The 18,418-nt window shown below is 38.3% G+C and overlaps 1 long non-coding RNA gene across 3 annotated transcripts in view; it reads right to left on the bottom strand.

Annotated features, from left to right (window-relative positions):
- LOC130931307 (uncharacterized) overlaps nucleotides 1–18,418 on the bottom strand; it is a 118,783-nt gene that overhangs the window by 35,648 nt on the left and 64,717 nt on the right. For all 3 annotated transcript variants that reach the window (XR_009067191.1, XR_009067189.1, XR_009067190.1), the window contains exon 4: nucleotides 4,811–4,930. This is a non-coding gene — a long non-coding RNA (uncharacterized LOC130931307). The remainder of the gene's footprint in view (nucleotides 1–4,810; nucleotides 4,931–18,418) is intronic.

Here is an 18,418-nt window from a genome sequence, read left to right as displayed (position 1 = left end):
GTCTTTATTAAATGCTTCATTAAGTGAATCCACTCAAATCCGTTCCAGCTGCTCACTTACACACAATGAGTTGCCACAGCAACTGTTTAACAAGTTAAATGATGATTGAAGCATGCGGCGCTTTGAAGCTTTGGCTTCCAAGCATCTGTGACAAGATCAAATATTAAACGTCTGTCAATTAACAAAAAAATTAAATAAGCAACTCCAGTAAACTGCCTGACCATCAAAGATGATTTTTTAAAATTTTTTATATTGGACCAAAAAAAAAAAAAAAAAAAAAAAACAGCGATGGACCGAGGGCGTAAAGTTTGAAGCGCGAAGTAGCAAGGGATCATTGTATAAATACTTTGCCTTCAATATTGGAAATGCACAATGCAAACAAGTTTGCAACGCAACAAATGTTGATTTCATACTCTAGGGTTCCCTGTTAACACACGCTGGCCCCAACGTTTAAGGCTACAGCTCCAGTTTTCATGACCTAAAATGATAGGTCACAATTAATGATACAAAATGCAGCTATGTCTCTGAGAAAGTGACTCTCCAGACACCATAAATCAGCACTTTATGGGTCACGCTGAGGTCATCGTAAGAGCAGATTTCTGTCCTTCATGTCCTTTCTCCTGAGATGGACATTTGAATGTCCTACGTCATCATCATGTCAAACAACAAGCTTATATATCAAAGCATCAGCATCCTCTCTCCTTGTTTGCTGTCACTTGAGAGGGCAAAGTGGGACGTGTACTTTGGGACAAAAAGGGCATGGGCTGGTTGGGTGATGGGTAGATGTCAAGTCGAAAGGAGGCCTCTCAGGATTTTTTTTTTAATATTTCTTTTGACCAGCAAAAATGAGTGACAGTGAGTGTTTGCATAGCTGGCAGAAAACACACACACATGCACACAGACGTGGGTCAGTAGAAGGTCCAGAACCGGAGAAATGTGTGCCAGGAACAAGATGACATACTGGACAAAGTCATGCAACTGTGTCAGCAACAAAACTTAAAATGGGCAAACTACAATAATGGCAACCTGACTTCAGACGGCATACTAAAGCAAAGCAAAAATCAAATGCAACAGATATTGTCACATATTTACATAATAATACATTACAATATATCACGTGTGGCATCCTGTGAATAAAATGTTATAAACAGGTGGACTCACTCACACCCACAACTTTTTAAACGAGAATATCGGGATGAATGAACTGAGATTTACTATTTGTTGCAGAATGTTCGTGATGTTTTGGGCAGAAAAGGGTTATGATCGATTAAAAGCAGTGTCAATTTTGGGGTGAAAGAGGTTTATAGTGAAAAATGTGAGGAGTGCATGGCAGGTAGAGAGCAAAGACCAAGACATAGTTTGCAAACAAGAGCTTCAAAAAGGGATTCTTAAAGCAATACTAGGTAATCTTTCAACCTTTATAAAATAATTTCATGACATTTGTTATATGTCGACTGCCAACTAGTTGAATAACACTTCTTTTGTATCTTGAGAGGGTCTGTATCACTTTCACTAGCACTAATTAACTTTGAGGAGGGTGGCAGAAACCTTGCTGCTTTACAGCATACGTCACTTCCCCCTTCCCCATTCATTATAAAGACAGAAGTCGATGCCAAAGCTTTCGCACGAATTCTGCAAAGATGGCAGAGCAACAGAGACAAAAAGTTTTGTCTGAAGAGAAAAAAAAATGGGTAGCTACCAGGAAATACAGAATAAACATTGGCCCTGGCTTTCACTCGCTGGCGTGATGGGGTTGCGGGGGGGATAGCGACACTAAGGCTACGTCTACACTAGCCAATTGTGGTCCTCCCATCGCGGATGAGGCAGAAATGAGCGTTTTTACAGAGCTCGTCTCCCGCATTGTCTCCGATCAGCCAGCTGCGGGGCTGCCCGCTCCCAATTCAATGCCGACCAAACATGAATATATGAGTAGAAGAAAATTAAACACCGACAAGTGACCTGCGTGGCACCCCCAGTCAAAGAGGCGCACGATCAGTTTTTTTCCATGAAATTTCTGCCAGTCAAAACTGTCTCCACTTCCAGGATCGCCAGGATCGTTATGCACAAGCACTCCTGGTTGCGGCTTCCAGGAAATATATTCAGCCCCACACCAAATGCTTCTATTTGTTATTTTCCAAGTGGTGAGAGCCCAACTGAGCATCGACTGTAACATCCCAAGAACCGATTCCAGGCTTTCGTTGTTTTCTAAAGATTTATTTCAATCACAACTCGGCGACTGCTCGTAAAAGCCGAGCGTGCTCTCCCTTCACTCTTGCTCCTGTGTGATGCGTTCAGTTGCGTTCACGAAAAAAACTGATCACAAAATAATGACAGTCTAGAAGGTGTAGTAATTTTGAAATTTGCCGCCGACGATTAATGAGTTTGTGGCAGCCTGGCAGGTTTTTAACAAAAAAAATTTTTAACATAGGGTTTTGACAGTTGCCGTCATATTTTCGGGATCAAAACACCGTTCAGGCCCTGAATATTTTACCGGAAAGGCATTCCAGACCGCTCCGGCCCACTTTCACCCCTGCGAATAAGTCACATATGTTGAACATGTTTTAAACACATTAAGTGCCTTTTTTAAATCAATGTCTACTAAATTCCAAACGCCAAATATTAGAGATCTCATAGCTTGCCATTAGCATGCCCGTAACTGACAGGGACTAAAAACCTTCAAGTAACACTACTACCAGGGGCGTCACTAGGCTTTAAAAATAATGGGGGGCTTAGCCCCCAGGAGATGACCAGGATGTACGTGAACGTAGCGTACAAGAACAAAACAAACAGCTAACAAAGACTGATAATTTATTCATTATTATTATTATTGTTGTTTCAGTCTATTTTTTCAATACAATAGAACAACTGGGGACAAAATGGCTAAAATTGGAAGTTACTTGGGAGATGGAAGTATCAAAGAATGGCGTCTATCACTCTGCTCTGATTTCTACAGGTCAATAAAGGTGGTGGAGTGATTATTATTATTATTCACTGATGATAATCATATGTAAATGAGCTCAGCTCCTGTAATCATCTATATGTTAAGTGTGAAACACAGCTGATACTCCAGAAGGAAGTCACCCCAAAGATTATTTATTTTTAAAACACGGAGCAGGTGATTTATTAATTACATGGTACTTCCTGCTGTTAGTCGGGGGGTGGAGCTAACTGTTACTACCAGCGGTGATAAAAACTCACTTTCTTGGAAAACCTTATGTCCATCCTTCATCCACCTATTCATGCTCTGCTCTATCCAGACAGCCGCCATCAGACAACTCGCCTTTTATTTAACCAAATTGTAGAAACGTGCCCCTTCACATCCTCAGTAACGGTAACTGTGTTGCAAAGATGGGAAAAGTAATTCGAGTATTCACCAAAAAAAAAAAAAAAAAAAAAAAAAAACAGCAACAACAACAACAACAACAAAAAACGCCTTCATACTCTGACGCCGGGGGGTAATGACTTGGAGCAAGGTTACAGAGAAAACGCAGAATGAATTTTCTGTAATGTGGCCGTTCGCTATAAGAACAAGTGGAATGGATTGAAAAGTTATGAACTTAATGGGTTCTCTACTTTGCTCAATGAGGAGAGGGGAAACTGACAGATTTATGATGTTATTCAAGTTAATAATGAACTGTTATATGATTATTGTTTTAAACTAGGGCTGTAAAAATTATCGCGTTAACGGGCGGTAATTTTTTAAAATTAATCACGTTAAAATATTTGACGCAATTAACGCACATGCCCCGCTCAAACATTAAAATGACAGCAGTGAAATGTGTACTTGTTGTGTTTTTCAAAGTTTTGTCGCCCTCTGCTGGCGCTTGGGTGCAACTGATTTTATAGGCTTCAGCACCCATGAGCATTGTGTAAGTAATTATTGGCATCAACAATGGCGGGCTACTAGTTTATCTTTTGATTGAAAATTTTACAAATTTTATTCAAACGAAAACATTAAGAGGGGTTTTAATATAAAATTTCTATAACTTGTACTAACATTTATCTTTTAAGAACTACAAGTCTTTCTATCCATGGATCGCTTTAACAGAATGTTAATAATGGCAATGCCATCTTGTTGATTTATTGTTATAATAAACAATACAGTACTTATGTACCGTATGTTGAATGTATATATCCATCTTGTGTCTCATCTTTCCATTCCAACAATAATTAAAATAATTAAAATTATAATTAAAATTAAATAATAAATACAGAAAGATATGGCATATTTTATAGATAGTTTGAACTGCGATTAGTTACGATTAATTAATTTTTAAGCTGTAATTGACTCGATTAAAAATTTTAATCGTTTGACACCCCTAATTAAACTAATATTCTGGAAACTTCATAGTGAATATGTCAGCATTTGTTGTATGTATATACAGTATATACTGTATATTTTTTTAATTAAAACAACACCAAATTATGTAGGGGGTCTTGAGAATATTTGAAGCCCCCCTAATATAGACCTAACGACGCCACTGACTACATTTTTTTTATCCTCCTTCTGAAATTTGAAACCACTGTGCTTCAAATTGCCATTTTCTTATCTTTAATTGCAAATGGGCGTAAAATGTGCATATTATGACAAAAATGTCATTATGATAATATGTATAACACACAATGTGGTTAAAGGAGGCGGCAGGTCATAGCAGAGGCAGAAATTGAGCAGGACCAGCGTCGGCGTTATTATAAATGGCTCTCTGATTACGGCTGATAAAACTTAAGCTCCCGTCACTTAATGGGATTGCAGAGAGATCGAGTGGATACCAATTTGGCCGTATTATGCAACAGGCAAGTCACTTCATACCTGCGGCAGGTTGCCATGGCAGTCTTTTTCTACGCGTTGTCTCCGCTTAACCTTTGTTCCCACCCTTTGTCTTCTTCTTTCCTTATTTGGTGTCCATTTTCCCTTTCGATGTTCATGCACCTGTTGAAGATTAAAGCAGAGTCGGCTTTTTTTATGAATGCAGCGGCACCTGTTTAATTACACAGAATGAGGGATGGCAAAATTTCAAATTAACGCCAATATCGCCATGTTTTTAAGTCGTTGGCTGCCGCTGATGATGATGAATCACTTCCAATCCTATGTCATGGATAAATACTATATGTCAATCCATCTTTATTAATTGATTAGTATTCAGTTTTTCCACTTTACTTACGATTAATACTTTCTTTTCTTAACTTTGACTAACATTTTGTTCAGATCATGTTTTCTTGTAGTGTTTAGAGTGTGTAAGCTGTCCGATAGAACACTTAGGCCACGTTTACATGCCAACGATCTTATGCAATTACGCAAAAGTGGTGTTTTGCAGTTATTTTAATTCCATGTTTACATGACGATTATGTGTGGGGAAATCTGCGTGCACACGGAAGCGCAAAAGTGCATGAAATCTCCACGTAGTATGCATTACCATTGTGTAGGTGGGGGCAACACCAAAACTTACGTTACTCCTACGTCTAACCATTCACTTCTGCTGTTTCCTCTTTCGTCCTGGTCAAATAACAACATACTGTGAATGCTGATGTTTCAGTGCCATTGACTGCGCTAGACGTCCGATCTATTTTGAGTAGGAGAGGGGGCGAATGAACGAAGTTTGTAATTGGCAGCCAAGAGCTAAATGAGTGCCCTGTAAGACTTGAAAAAAAAAAAAAAACAACTCACACAATTCTTGCATGAAATGGTTAATGGGAAATTGTAGAGCTGAAACGATTACTCGAATAATTCAAATACTCAATTTTAAAAATTGATCGAGGAATTTTTTTCCGCTTCAAGGAATCGTTTAATTTTTCCAGTTCTAAGCATGACATTTTGCATGGACTACTTTTAATGCGGAACAACGCGCTGACGTCACGTGTGTAGAGGAAGAAGAGAGAGGCGGCGGATACATTTGATTTCAACCACGCACAGTGATGGGAATGACGCTACTATAAATAACGCTGTTACATAACGGCGTTATTTTTTCATTAACAGGGTACTCTAATTATTTTTTCCCGCCGTTACCGTTACTGACGGTCAAAGCGGTGCGTTTCTCACTCTGAATAAACTGAAGAAACTACCAGCCGTAGAGAGTCTACTCTGCTCTGTTTATTTGTCATCCAAGACTTTGGGTGCGTTCAGGTTCGAGAATAGCGCACGTGTTTTGTTTTGTGCTTTTTCTTCGCAAAGATATACCACACAGGATGTGCTGGCACACTGTTTCTTTAATAGCACATATAACTTTAACATTAACACAAACATACGGCTCTCGGCAGGCCGTGCCTGTAACTCACTCCCGCATCATGTGAGCAAAACAATATTGGCGCCGTGTGCACTTTCGGGTGCCTCGGATAATTCTGTATCAGAATATTACAGCACGTACTTCTTATGACTCCAGGCTGTTTGTCCCTGCTCATTCAATTAGACAATGCTTTCCAAAGCTTGCTAACGTTTCTGTTTTTGCAACACCTGAATGCTAGCCTCGTTCCCATTCCCCACTGTCAGCCAGCAAGAATGCTGCTTCCAGCTTGAGGACTGCAGACGCTTTGAGGGTGACGGGAGGAGTAGGGGGACGAGGCTACCTGAATGCACCACCTGGATAGATGCGATGGAAGTGAATGTGATTGGCTGAGGGTTAGAGTCATGTTTCATGGTAAGCCAATTAGAGTCGGTGTTTTCACACACAAACCAGAACAGCGCGTGCGGCAAACACACACACGCAAAACAGATGCAGAGGGATATGATGGCAGAGCATTCAGAGGAAAATTTGTCCTTTACGAGGTGGAGATATGAACACTATATTTCAAGTCAAAATACTTGAAGTACAGTAGGCTATGTCTACTTGACCAGTTGTCTCAGGTTGTGAGAGTTAGATTTAATTGATTAAACTCACTTTATATTGTTTACTGCTGATTGTTATTTTGTTATATTGTTTATTGTTTATTTTTGTTGCACTTCAAGTGTAGGATAAATCTGTTGCGGGAGAGGTGCAATAAATATTACAAGGTTCTATCACACAACTACCTGTCTGTTCTTCTCTATTCAACTGACTCGAATACTGCTCAGAAAATTTCAAATTATTTGGCATACAACAACTTCTTTTTAAAGTAACAGAAATAATTACTTTCCCTGGTAACTGGTTACTTTTACTAGAGAGTAATTCAGTTACTCCGTTACTTTTTGGAAGAAATAGTGAATAACTATCACTAATTAGTTTTTTAAAGTAACGTGCCCAACACTGACCATGCATGAATATAGAGGTAAGGACGAAGAACTGGACGAAAGCAAAGAGAAAGACACCAAGAAAAAGCAGAAAATGTCAAAAGTGTGGGAAAAATTCAAGCTGGAGACAAAGGCGAAAACTGCTTCTTGTATTCACGGTAATGTTGTGCGCTTGTATAACACTACAACCACCCGGCCTCGGCTACCCGCGGCCCCGCTGTCGCTTCCACACCCCCGGCTGGACCCCACGACCAACGACCGCCCCGAAACACGGGCCGGAAGCCACCGCGCGACCCGCCCGCCTAGCCCCCACCAAAGACACTCTGTTTACTCCGAGAGTGGTGGAGCAATACTTGGGACAAGGTAAAATTAGTTAACGTAGCGCTAATGAATAAGATTAATGTTACTGTACCTTGCTAACGTAACGTTAGCCCTGCAGTTGGCAAGGTTTGTATCAATTATGACTACTGTCGATGCGTGGCTAACGTGTCTTTCATACAGCCTTGATTTAATCTGTAAAAACAGCGCTGTACAGTGATGAGGGTGTAAAATAAAACATAATAAAGCTAACTGTGAATTTTAGCTCGATAGTCATTGATGGATAACCAAGTAGAACTGGTGCCTAATGTGCCCCAATACAGCAGGTATCATTCATTTATTTTGAACACTGCAAAAACTCAAAATCCTATGAAGACTTACAATTTAGACTTTAAACTTAAAACTCGTGGGGAAAACACCAAACTTTTACTGTAAGTGATGTGTGTTACCAAGCGTAATGACATTTTTTGGTAAGAAATAAGACTTTTTTTATTATAAGAACTTAAGTTTATTGAGTGAAAGCAGTGAATTTTTTTTTTATTTTTTTTTTTTTACTAGTCACATCTGAGATGCAGTTGTTGGCTGTTTCAACAATGCACATCTAAAATAAAGACTTTGATTGTCTAAAAATGGTTCAATATGAGGTGAAATGTCGTTTTTGCTCTTTACCTTTTTTTTTTTTTTTTTTTAAAATCAGATTCCTGGATTAATCGGTGGAGTTTTCAGTAGAATACTAGATTACTAAAATGTTCGAGTGCTGCAGCCCAAGAAAAGTGCCTAAACATCTCCCAAATCCAAGAGATTACACGTCTATTGATGTCAATGGCAGCTACAATACTAGTGTGGTTCTTTCCCATAAGATAAAAAATCAATTTAGCGATGCATATTGTGGCAGCACATTTGGCAGTGTGTCCTTTGCGTTGTCAACTCCTAAATGCACTCATTGGTATTCTACACGCCGTACTTTGTTTTGGGGTGTAATGCGGGAATGTCATTCAGCTCCACGCGTCTTCCTCAAATATTAGCATACAAATAAAAGCTAGCCAACCCCAAAAAATAAATAAATAAATAAAAAGGAAGAAACACAAAGAGTGTGAATTTATGGACTGCAGTCATTGGAGAGGCAGTACAAGTGAATTTCACACTCCAGCAGACTGGTAATGATGATAATAGGGGCAATAAAAAGCTGCCCCTTTACTAGCATGTGAGATATGGATTGGTCGAAATTGACATCATAAATAATTCTCCTTCATTGGTTGTGTGGGAGATTAAATAAATATAGTGTGCGCTTCGTTACGCCTTTGTGCGTGTGCACGCCCGTGTGTTTTTAAAGCTGTATTTGCATTGAAGGTTCAAGAGTTCATAAGACTTCATCCTGATCCATGGAGCTTCAGCCTTCAGATAAACTCCCACTATAAAGCACACTGTGCTTTATTGGCTTACTGTATTACAAATAGAGACAAAATAGGTTATTTGGTCATTTGAAAATGATATAAACATAATCGTTTAACAATGGGTATGTTTACATGGAAAAAAATCCTTCAATCTGAGCTGCATTCGGTTTAAAATTATGATTCATGGACACTAAAAATATTGATACAATTTGGTCTTGCGTGCACATTCATCAGAATGTCAGTCCGAACAGATTATTTTGACGTGTGAAGAATGATGCTGCGTTCATGTAATGTCGTAATTACAGTGGTATGAAAAAGTATCTGAACCTTTTGGAATTTCTCACATTTCTGCATAAAATTACCATCAAAATCACACAGATGAAATAACAGTGTCTGCTTTAACTAAAACCACCAAAAAAATTATGTTTTCATATTTTAATGAGGATAGTATAAAAACAATGACAGAAAGGGAAAAAAATAAGTAAGTGAACCATCACATTAAATATTTTGTAGTCCCCACCTTTGGCAGGAATAACTAACCAGACGCTTCCTGTAGATGCAAATCAGTCTGCCACATCGATCAGGGCTAATCTTGGCCCATTCTTCTCTACAAAACTAGTGTAGTTCAGATTCCTGGGATGTCTGGCATGAATCGCTGCCACAGCATCTCAATGGGGTTCAAGTCTGGACTTTAAGTTGGCCACTCCAGAACGTGCATTTTGTTTTTCTGAAACCATTCTGAAGTTCATTTACTTCTATGTTTTGGATTATTGTCTTGCTGCAGAATCCATCCTCTTTTTTTTTTTTAGCTTCAACTGTCTGAAAGACCGCCTAATGTTTTCCTGCAAAACATCCTGATAAATCTTTGAATTCATTATTCTATTAATGATTGCAAGTTGTCCAGGCCCCGGGGCAGCAAAACAGCCCCAAATCATGATGCTCCCTTCACCATGCTTCATGGTGGGGATGAGGTGTTGATGTTGGTGAACTGTTCCAGTTTTCCTCCACACATGACATTGTGTTACTCCCAAACAATTCGACTTTGGTTTCATCAGTCCACAAACTATTTTGCCCAAACTTCTGTGGAGTGTCCAAGTGCCTTTTTGCAAACATTAAACAAGCAACTTTTTTTTTTTTTTTTAAGGCACCAGTGGCTTCCTACATGGAGTCCTCCCCTGAAAACCATTCTTGTCCACAGTTTTATATATAGTTGATGTGTGCACAGAGATATTGGACTGTGCCAGTGATTTTTAGCAGACACTCTAGAGTTCTTTTTTTTTTTTTTTTTAAACCTCTCTGAGTATTATGCGCTGGACTCTTGCCGGAGAGAAGCAATAGTGTCTCCTCCAAACTTTCTCAATTTGTAGACAACTTGTCTGACTGTCGATTGTGGGACATCCAGACTTTTCGAGATGGTTTTGTATCCTTTCCCAGCTATATACGAATCAACAATCCTAGATCGCAGGTCTTCAGACAGGTCTTTTGACTGAGCCATGATGCACATCAGACAATGCTTCTAATCAAGACAACTCTTACCAGGTGTGTGTTTTATAGTGGGCAGGGCATCATCAGTGATTGGGCACACACCTGACTTAACTTGTTTGGTAAAAATGGGTTTTAATTGCTTTTTAAGTCTCCTTAGACAGAGGGTTCAGTTACTTGTTTTTCCCCCTTCTGTCATTGCATGTTATCATCATTAAAATATGAAAACCTACAAATGTTTGGGTGGTTTTAGTTAAAGCAGACGCTGTTTTTACATCTGTGTGATTTTGACAAAGATTATGATTTTATGCAAAAATGTGAGAAATTCCAAAAGGTTCAGATACTTCTTCATACCACTGTATCACTATTAATTATGACGACAAACTACGCCTACATGATACTACGGTGGTAGCAGACTCGGCGGCATTAGTAAACAGCCGCCATCTTAAAGCAGTACACTTCTCAGGCAGGCTCTGCTGCCGCCATCTTAAAGCAGTAGACTTCTCAGGCAGGCTCTGCTGCAGGAAACCTAAGGTGAGTAAGTTTTTATATAAAATACTACTAAATCGGCCAAATCTTGACTTGAATCTATCTTTAAATGCTGAATTAGCTATAATACTTTCACATTTCAAAAGTAGACAGAAGGGAAATAAAGCAATAATGCAATAATGGGAGCAATTTTAACAACATTAAATGACTTCCAAACATGGCAAAGGTTACAATCTAGTTATGTTTAGGCACACCCGTGTCCCCAATCCCCCTTTGTCTAGTTAAGTTTAGGTTAAGGAATTGGGCTAGGGCCTATTGTCCCAAATAGGGGTGTGACAAAATATCGAAATGGTGATATAACGCGATACTTTGTATCTCAAAAGGTTATCGATATGCTCCTGCCAAGAATCGAGATATTGTTTTAAAAAGGTGTCAATGTTGAAAAAAATAAATAAAAAAGGAACCAACAAGTTGCTACCAAAATCTTCCACCATATTAGTGTCTGAATTAACTCTAAGGCTGCATTGACGGTGCATGACGCCCAATCCATTTAGACTGGGAAAGTTCATTCATTCGAAACCAAAGCATTCACAGTCATTCTGTCTGATTTTCAGGGCATTTACAGGTCACTTGCGGTTCATTTTAGGGCATTTACAGGTCATTTCCTGTTGAGTTCAAGTCACTGCCTATTCATTTGGGTGATTCCCAGGTCATTTCCTGTTCTGTAACTCAAAATAAACAGGAAGAGACCTCAAAATACCCCAAAATCAACAGGAAGTAACTGAAAATCAACAGGTAAATGACCTTAGATGGCTCAAAATTAGCTCATTGCCTGGCATTGGCTGCTACTGACAGCCATAGACGTTCAATCCGTTTGAATTGGGAGGGATGGCAGCGAATGAACATTCTGGCAGCGAATGAACCCTCCCAGTTCAAATGGATTGGACGTCTACTGGTGATAAACTCATTCCAATTCACAGCAGAAGCTTGTTCTTCTGTTTATTAGTTGTTTGTAGAATATCCTAGAATGATTTTCTGACCAATGTATCGATACTCGTTGTATCGCCATATCGTCAGATTATCATTATTGCGAGCTTTGAATCACAAATTGTATCGTATCGCGAGGTACCACGAGGTTCCCACTCCTAGTCCCAAAAACCCTTTGAACTTCACATAGTAAGCGAATTCTTCACGCCACAGTACCAACTCCAGGCGTGGTTTGCATGAGGGGTGGTTTGTAGCGCCTGTTGCTTGGCTCTAGGCTGCAGTCATTCTCAAAAGTTTGGCAAAAACACCTCTATTCAAAGTGTCCCCAAACCTTGGACTAACACAAGTAATATGATTTTAAAATAGATTTTTAAATAAATGGTAAATGGTGTTATGCTTATAAAGCGCTTCTCACCGCCAGTAAAAAGAGATATAGAAAATTTAAATAACAAAACAGACTTAATGATATTAAATACAGTAATACATTTTAATAATTAAAAAAGAAATCATGAAATGGTATTGAGATGCAATAAAATAATGTAACCAAATTCATATAAATGTAAAATATATAACGTCCCTCGTGTATGTTTACACTTCTCCAAAATGATCTTATTGGCTCAGCAATCATTTAATCAGCTCCCAGGTGTCAAAAACAGCTTTGACATCATTTCCCTGTATGGCCATTTTGAAAAGAGCCTCTTTTTCCTCCATTATAATGGATGCATTATTCTGCTGTCACTTATGGGCAGTTTCCTCACAAGACATAAAGAATGTACAGATTAATCTCAAATGAAGCATTGCGTCTTGTCTGAAATCACCTCAGAGGATTAGTTTTGTCCAAAAACGCAGTCAGCACAAGTGAAGCCAAATCTGTTCAGTTAACAAACAACAAATATCTTTTTAAATATATACAGTATATAGTGTATACATAAAAACGAGAACACAGTATCTCCCTGTCATCATTGTCATCTTAAAAGCGGAGCCCAGTGAAAGACGACACATTCCTATTGTTTCAAAAAGCTGATTATGTGCGACTTTAGGGACCGTGCAACACATGGCCACGTCCCATCCACTGCTTCGCGTTCTCAAAGACGAGTGTTAATCTTCTCTCCGCACCAAGGAACGCCTCGCTCCAATAAATGTGAGGAGCGTGGCATGTGATGAAATATGTCTGTTTGTAAGTGTTGCTACCTTGTCATGTGACTGTGTGGGAGAAACGCATTGTTTCAGCGTGGATGCAAGAAAAAGTTTCAGATCAACCACGCACAATGCATAACTCATGCTTCCCCGTGCTACATCAGTTGACTTCTGAAAAGGAGCCTCAGACTTAAAGATTTATAGGCTCTAATAAGCTGCAGTTGTTCTCTTTCGCTAAAATATGTTATTAGAAACACATAAAACATTGCATTGATTTTAAAATCTATAACAGTTAGTACATGTTCTGACCTACAGAGGGTGCCATGTTTTATGTGCAATGAGGCTCGAGGAGTTAAAAAATAGGGGTGCACGATATCCATTTTTTGAAACAGATACCGATAACTTCCTGCTCCTCAAGGCCGATACCGATACGATGACCGATAACATATATATATAAATTTTCAATGTATATTCACCTGAGTTTTTGAACACCTGTAGGTAAAAAATGCTCGTGGTTGATTCAGCATAGATTTGCCTTTGACCGAACCAGAATTTTCATGATGACATGAACATTATTATAATGAATAAAACAAAGACGGTAACAAAACTTTGCATACTGGAAAATTAGGAGTGGAAACAAACGCACACATCACAATCCGACACCGTGCCAAAAATATTATTAATAGGGCCGATAATATATAATGTTATCGGATTTATTGGGATGACGTCATAATTCCTATTATCGGACCGATAATTATCGTGCACCTCTATTAAAAAAGCTTGATATTGAAACCCCTCTTGATGTTTTCCTTTTTTAAACAATTTCGTTTTCATACAATTGTAAACAAGCAGCAAAAGTAAAATGAACAGGAAAGACGGGATGAGATGAGACTAGAGTAGGAAAAAAAAATGGTGTTCTGCCAAAATGTGCTACATCGGCAAAACGTGCTACAAAAGGCGAATTTGACACCCAAAGTACTACTGTGCACTTTCAACTTGTATTGCTTGGATGCATACAGGCAGACCGTACTAAAAAATGCCTAAAGAAAATACTTAAATGTAGATATATCAAATAAGGATAGTTTAAATACCCTACGTAACTAATGTGACAAACTCATCCACACTGCTTAAAAACTACAAGAAAACACAATGGTTAAAAGTATGAGAGGGAAATACATGCAAAAAGTATTTTTGAGGCAATGAAAAGGTAATGAAAAACTTAACAAAAACAAAAATAGTGCGTACTCGCCACTTTTAACCCATGTGCGCATGTGTGCAGATGCTATGGCAAGCGCACTGTGCACTGTGTAGGACGTCTCACGCGTAGGAACGATTTGTAGGACACCGGGTAACTCCAATATACATTTAAACCACCCTCATTTTATATTACTACGTTGAAGTATTTTCTTAAGGCATCTTTAGTATGTTCTGTCTGTATGTATCTAAAAACAAGCTGAAAGCGCACGGTGGTACTTTAGGTGTCAAATTTCCCCCTCGTAGCACGTTTCACCTGTGTAGCACATTTTGGCAGAACACCGGTTTTTATTTTCCTACCCTAGTCTCATCTCACCCCGTCTTTCCTGTTCATTTTGCTTTAGCTGCTTGTTTACAATTGTATGAAAATGAGAGGGGTTTAAATTTCAAACTATTTTAACTCATAATGTCTTTTAAGAACTACAAGCCTTTCTATCCGTAGATCCCTTTAAATTGTCATATTGGGTTGATTTTCTGTTTTTGGTCATGTTCATGCTCGAAAACCTCCACCTGTTGTAAGAATAATAATAATAAACAAATTCACCGCCATTTATAGCGACGGATTTGGAATAATTGAGAACTGGTAGTGTAAATAATTGGACATCTATCACCTGAGAATGGTGTTTAATATTGCGTAATTATAACAAGAGTCCGCGCCCATTAATTAATGGCTGAAATAAATACGGTAATTAATAATAATATATAAATCATTTAAATAACTACACAGTTGACTAGGGTCATTGTTTTCCAACCTTTTTTTAGCCTCGGCACATTTTTTCATTAACACAAAAATCCCAAGGCATGCCACCAGCAAAAAATGTAAAAACGTAGCCTATATTAAAAATTACAATGCGCGGAAAATGCAGCGTTGAAAAACATCGGCCGAAAATAGCTAAAGATGCTTTGCTATTGTCGAAGCTGAATTTTCTTCCCATCTCGATTAAAAATATAAAGTAATGTGTATTGAATGGGAGTCAAACAAACACAAAGTAAAACACATTTTATAATCATATTTTTACTCACTCCGCATGACATCTGGGCTTCTGTATTGGAGTAGGTATCACTACGTCCCAGTTGAAAGTTGATCACGCTACGTTTAGTTCTTCTTTACATTCCAGCATCAATTCTTTTTGCTTTTTGCTAAACACCAGAAGCTCTTTGGAAGGAAATGGTCTTTACTTCATATTGACCGCCATTCAATGAATCTTGTCCAGTTCTGAGTTTGCATCTTTCCTTTACCATCGCTGTCACCGTTATAGTTTCGCTAGCTAGCCGCTTACCTCTTACGCGTCACTAAACGAAGTTAGGTATCTATTGATACATACTGATATGCAGGAACATGATTACCCACCAATGGACAGCACAGACACAAGATTTTGCGCATTTGCGAGTTCATTTTCCCAAAACATTTTTTTTTCAATTAGGAGAAAGTGGATGATTTTCCACGGCACACCCGACACCATGCTCCTTACGGCACAGTAGTGTGCTGCGGCACAATGGTTGAAAAACACTGGACTAGGTGATTAGTTACTCTAAAAATAATTCTTAGAATCGATCTAAAAAGTTGGTGTCAAAATATTAGTTTTGAATCCCTCCACAAAGGCAATATAGGCTAATGGATAACAATTAATGCTTTCTCTAAGGCAAATAAATTGCCCCCAAAAACTAATTTAACCCCCCTAAAAACAGTGTTGTTTTCATCAACAAACACTTTTTATCATGACGATGACGTGACGAGCTAAAAACATAACGAAACGGATGTCGAGACGAGATTAAAATTGGCCATAGTTTCCGTCATAGGTTCACAATGTATGACATTTTCTTATCGTATGTGAAGTTAGCGCGTATCATAGTAGTGTTTAATCGTGTCATCCATGTGACGTGCTAAGGCGCACCTGACTTTAATCCGCCACCTACCAAATTTGACCCAAAAAAAAACAAAAAAAAAAAACGACATTTGTCCATAGATAAGCCGTACTAGGCTATAGGCCGCAGTTGTCCTCACTGTATCATGGGACATTTACCCCAAAAGACATTAACCAGTAACACTTTGACAATTTGATGTGAAGCATCATAGGACTGTCATAAGACCAAATGAAGCTTTGAACCAAAGATGTCCCGATCGATCGGGTCCGATCACGTCATTTTCAAAGTATCGGAATCGGCAAAAAAATATCGGCCATGCCTTTTTTAAAATATATATATATTTTTAAATTAAATCGTTTTCTAATTGTATTTAACGTTACAGACATAATATGTTACACTTATCCAGAGTCTTTAGTTTAGGCTTAAGTTGAGTTATCAAATTTATCCCAATAACGGCGGTAATTTATTTTTTAAAAAATGTATCACGTTAAAATATTTAACGCAATTAATGCATGCGCTGCACGACCCACTCACGCATTGTCGCGCTCCATCTGTAATGGCGCCGTTTTGCCTATATAGAGAGCTAAAAGGCAGCGTAAAATGAGTAGAGTGAATTTTGGCAGCCTTTGGAGCCTCATTTTAATTGGCTAAAGCCTTACAATCCCTCTCCCTTCGATTGGAAATATCATGGGAAGCAATGTGGGGAAGCAAGGTAGCAATTGATCTTTTTCTTAACACCTTATGTTATTGCCCACCGCAGAGAAGATATATCAATTTGTAGCACTACGCACAGTCATGGTTCGACTTCCCATCATGCATTTGGGCATGACCTTCAGTATCATTTACTGAAAGCTCAACAAATACACTAGATGGCAATATTTAGTCACAATAGACAAAGTCACAAGTCTTTCTATCCGTGAATCCCTCTCACAGAAAGAATGTTAATAATGTAAATGCCATCTTGAGGATTTATTGTCATAATAAACAAATACAGTACTTATGTACTGTATGTTGAATGTATATATATATATATTTTTTTTTCTTAATGCATTGCCAAAATGTATATGATCGGGAAAAATTATCGGGTATGATTGGAATTGAATCGGGAGCAAAAAAAAGCAATCGGATCGGGAAATATCGGGATCGGCAGAAACTCAAACAAAAACGACCGGGATCGGATCGGGAGCAAAAAAACATGATCGGAACAACCCTACTTTGAACCAAAGCTTCATTGCTTCAAGAAGCTTTATTTGTCCATCACTGCTCCCTTGAGGGAGACTGTCAACCTCTGCTGCGACTTGCTGTCAACGCTGTTGTCATCCAACATGCCCCCTAGCATGCATTGCAGCGCCAAAGATGTAAATTACAACCAAAATTCATGTTCTGTGCTCATTATTTCTTCTGTTACTGTTCTAGTTGTTTCATTAATTGCTAGTTATGGTATTTGGTAACACTTTATTTGACAGTGGCCCCATAAGACATGATACCCTCATAACTATGACATGACACTGCCATGAGCATTAATGAATATTTATGGCAGATCTGATTTAGTGTCATCCGGCAAATTATCTCACTTTTTTTTGTGTAAAAGATCTGAGCTGGACATAGAGTTAGTGACATAATTTACCGGATGACACTAAATGACAACAGTCATAAGCATTCATTAATGCTCATGATAGTTTCATGTCATAATTATGACGGTCTTATGGCAGTCTTATGACGCCACCGTCAAATATAGTGTTACCTATTAACCCCCCAAAAAAATCAACAAATAAGCCACACTGGACTATAAATCGGAGGATTCAAAATGAGGGGTAAAAAGTAGCGGCTTATACTCCGAAAATTAGGTTAATAAGTATTTTCATCCAAAAGACTAAGACGAAAATTAAAAGGGCTGCCAAAAACGACACTGACAATAAACCATTTGAATTAAAAAGAAATAAAATACCACTAAAAGGCAATGAACTTATGTGAGCAAAACGAAAAAATATAGCTCCTATTAGGAAAGTTGTAATGAAAAGGCAAGAGTCAACTAATGATGTGTAAAATCTCTAAAAATGTGATTGGTAGTGGTACTATTAGTAGTGCTACTACGACCATTAGTAGTGGTAAGATGGCATGAGAACATAAGTCTCTTGAAAAGCATTTCTCCTATTATAAAAAAAAATATTTAAAGCTCCCTAAAAAAAAGGCAATTCAGTTACTGTGAAAGCAACAGAACCAAAGCCGCTTTTTGTAAATAAATAATACCCTTAAAATAAAAGTTGCATTTAAACAAAGAATTAAATCC

Source organism: Corythoichthys intestinalis, chromosome 15, assembly GCF_030265065.1.
Source record: "Corythoichthys intestinalis isolate RoL2023-P3 chromosome 15, ASM3026506v1, whole genome shotgun sequence".
NCBI classification, from domain to species: Eukaryota; Metazoa; Chordata; class Actinopteri; order Syngnathiformes; family Syngnathidae; genus Corythoichthys; species Corythoichthys intestinalis.
The sequence above is the reverse complement of the archived record's forward strand: the minus strand, read 5'-3'. Positions and strand labels throughout refer to the sequence as shown.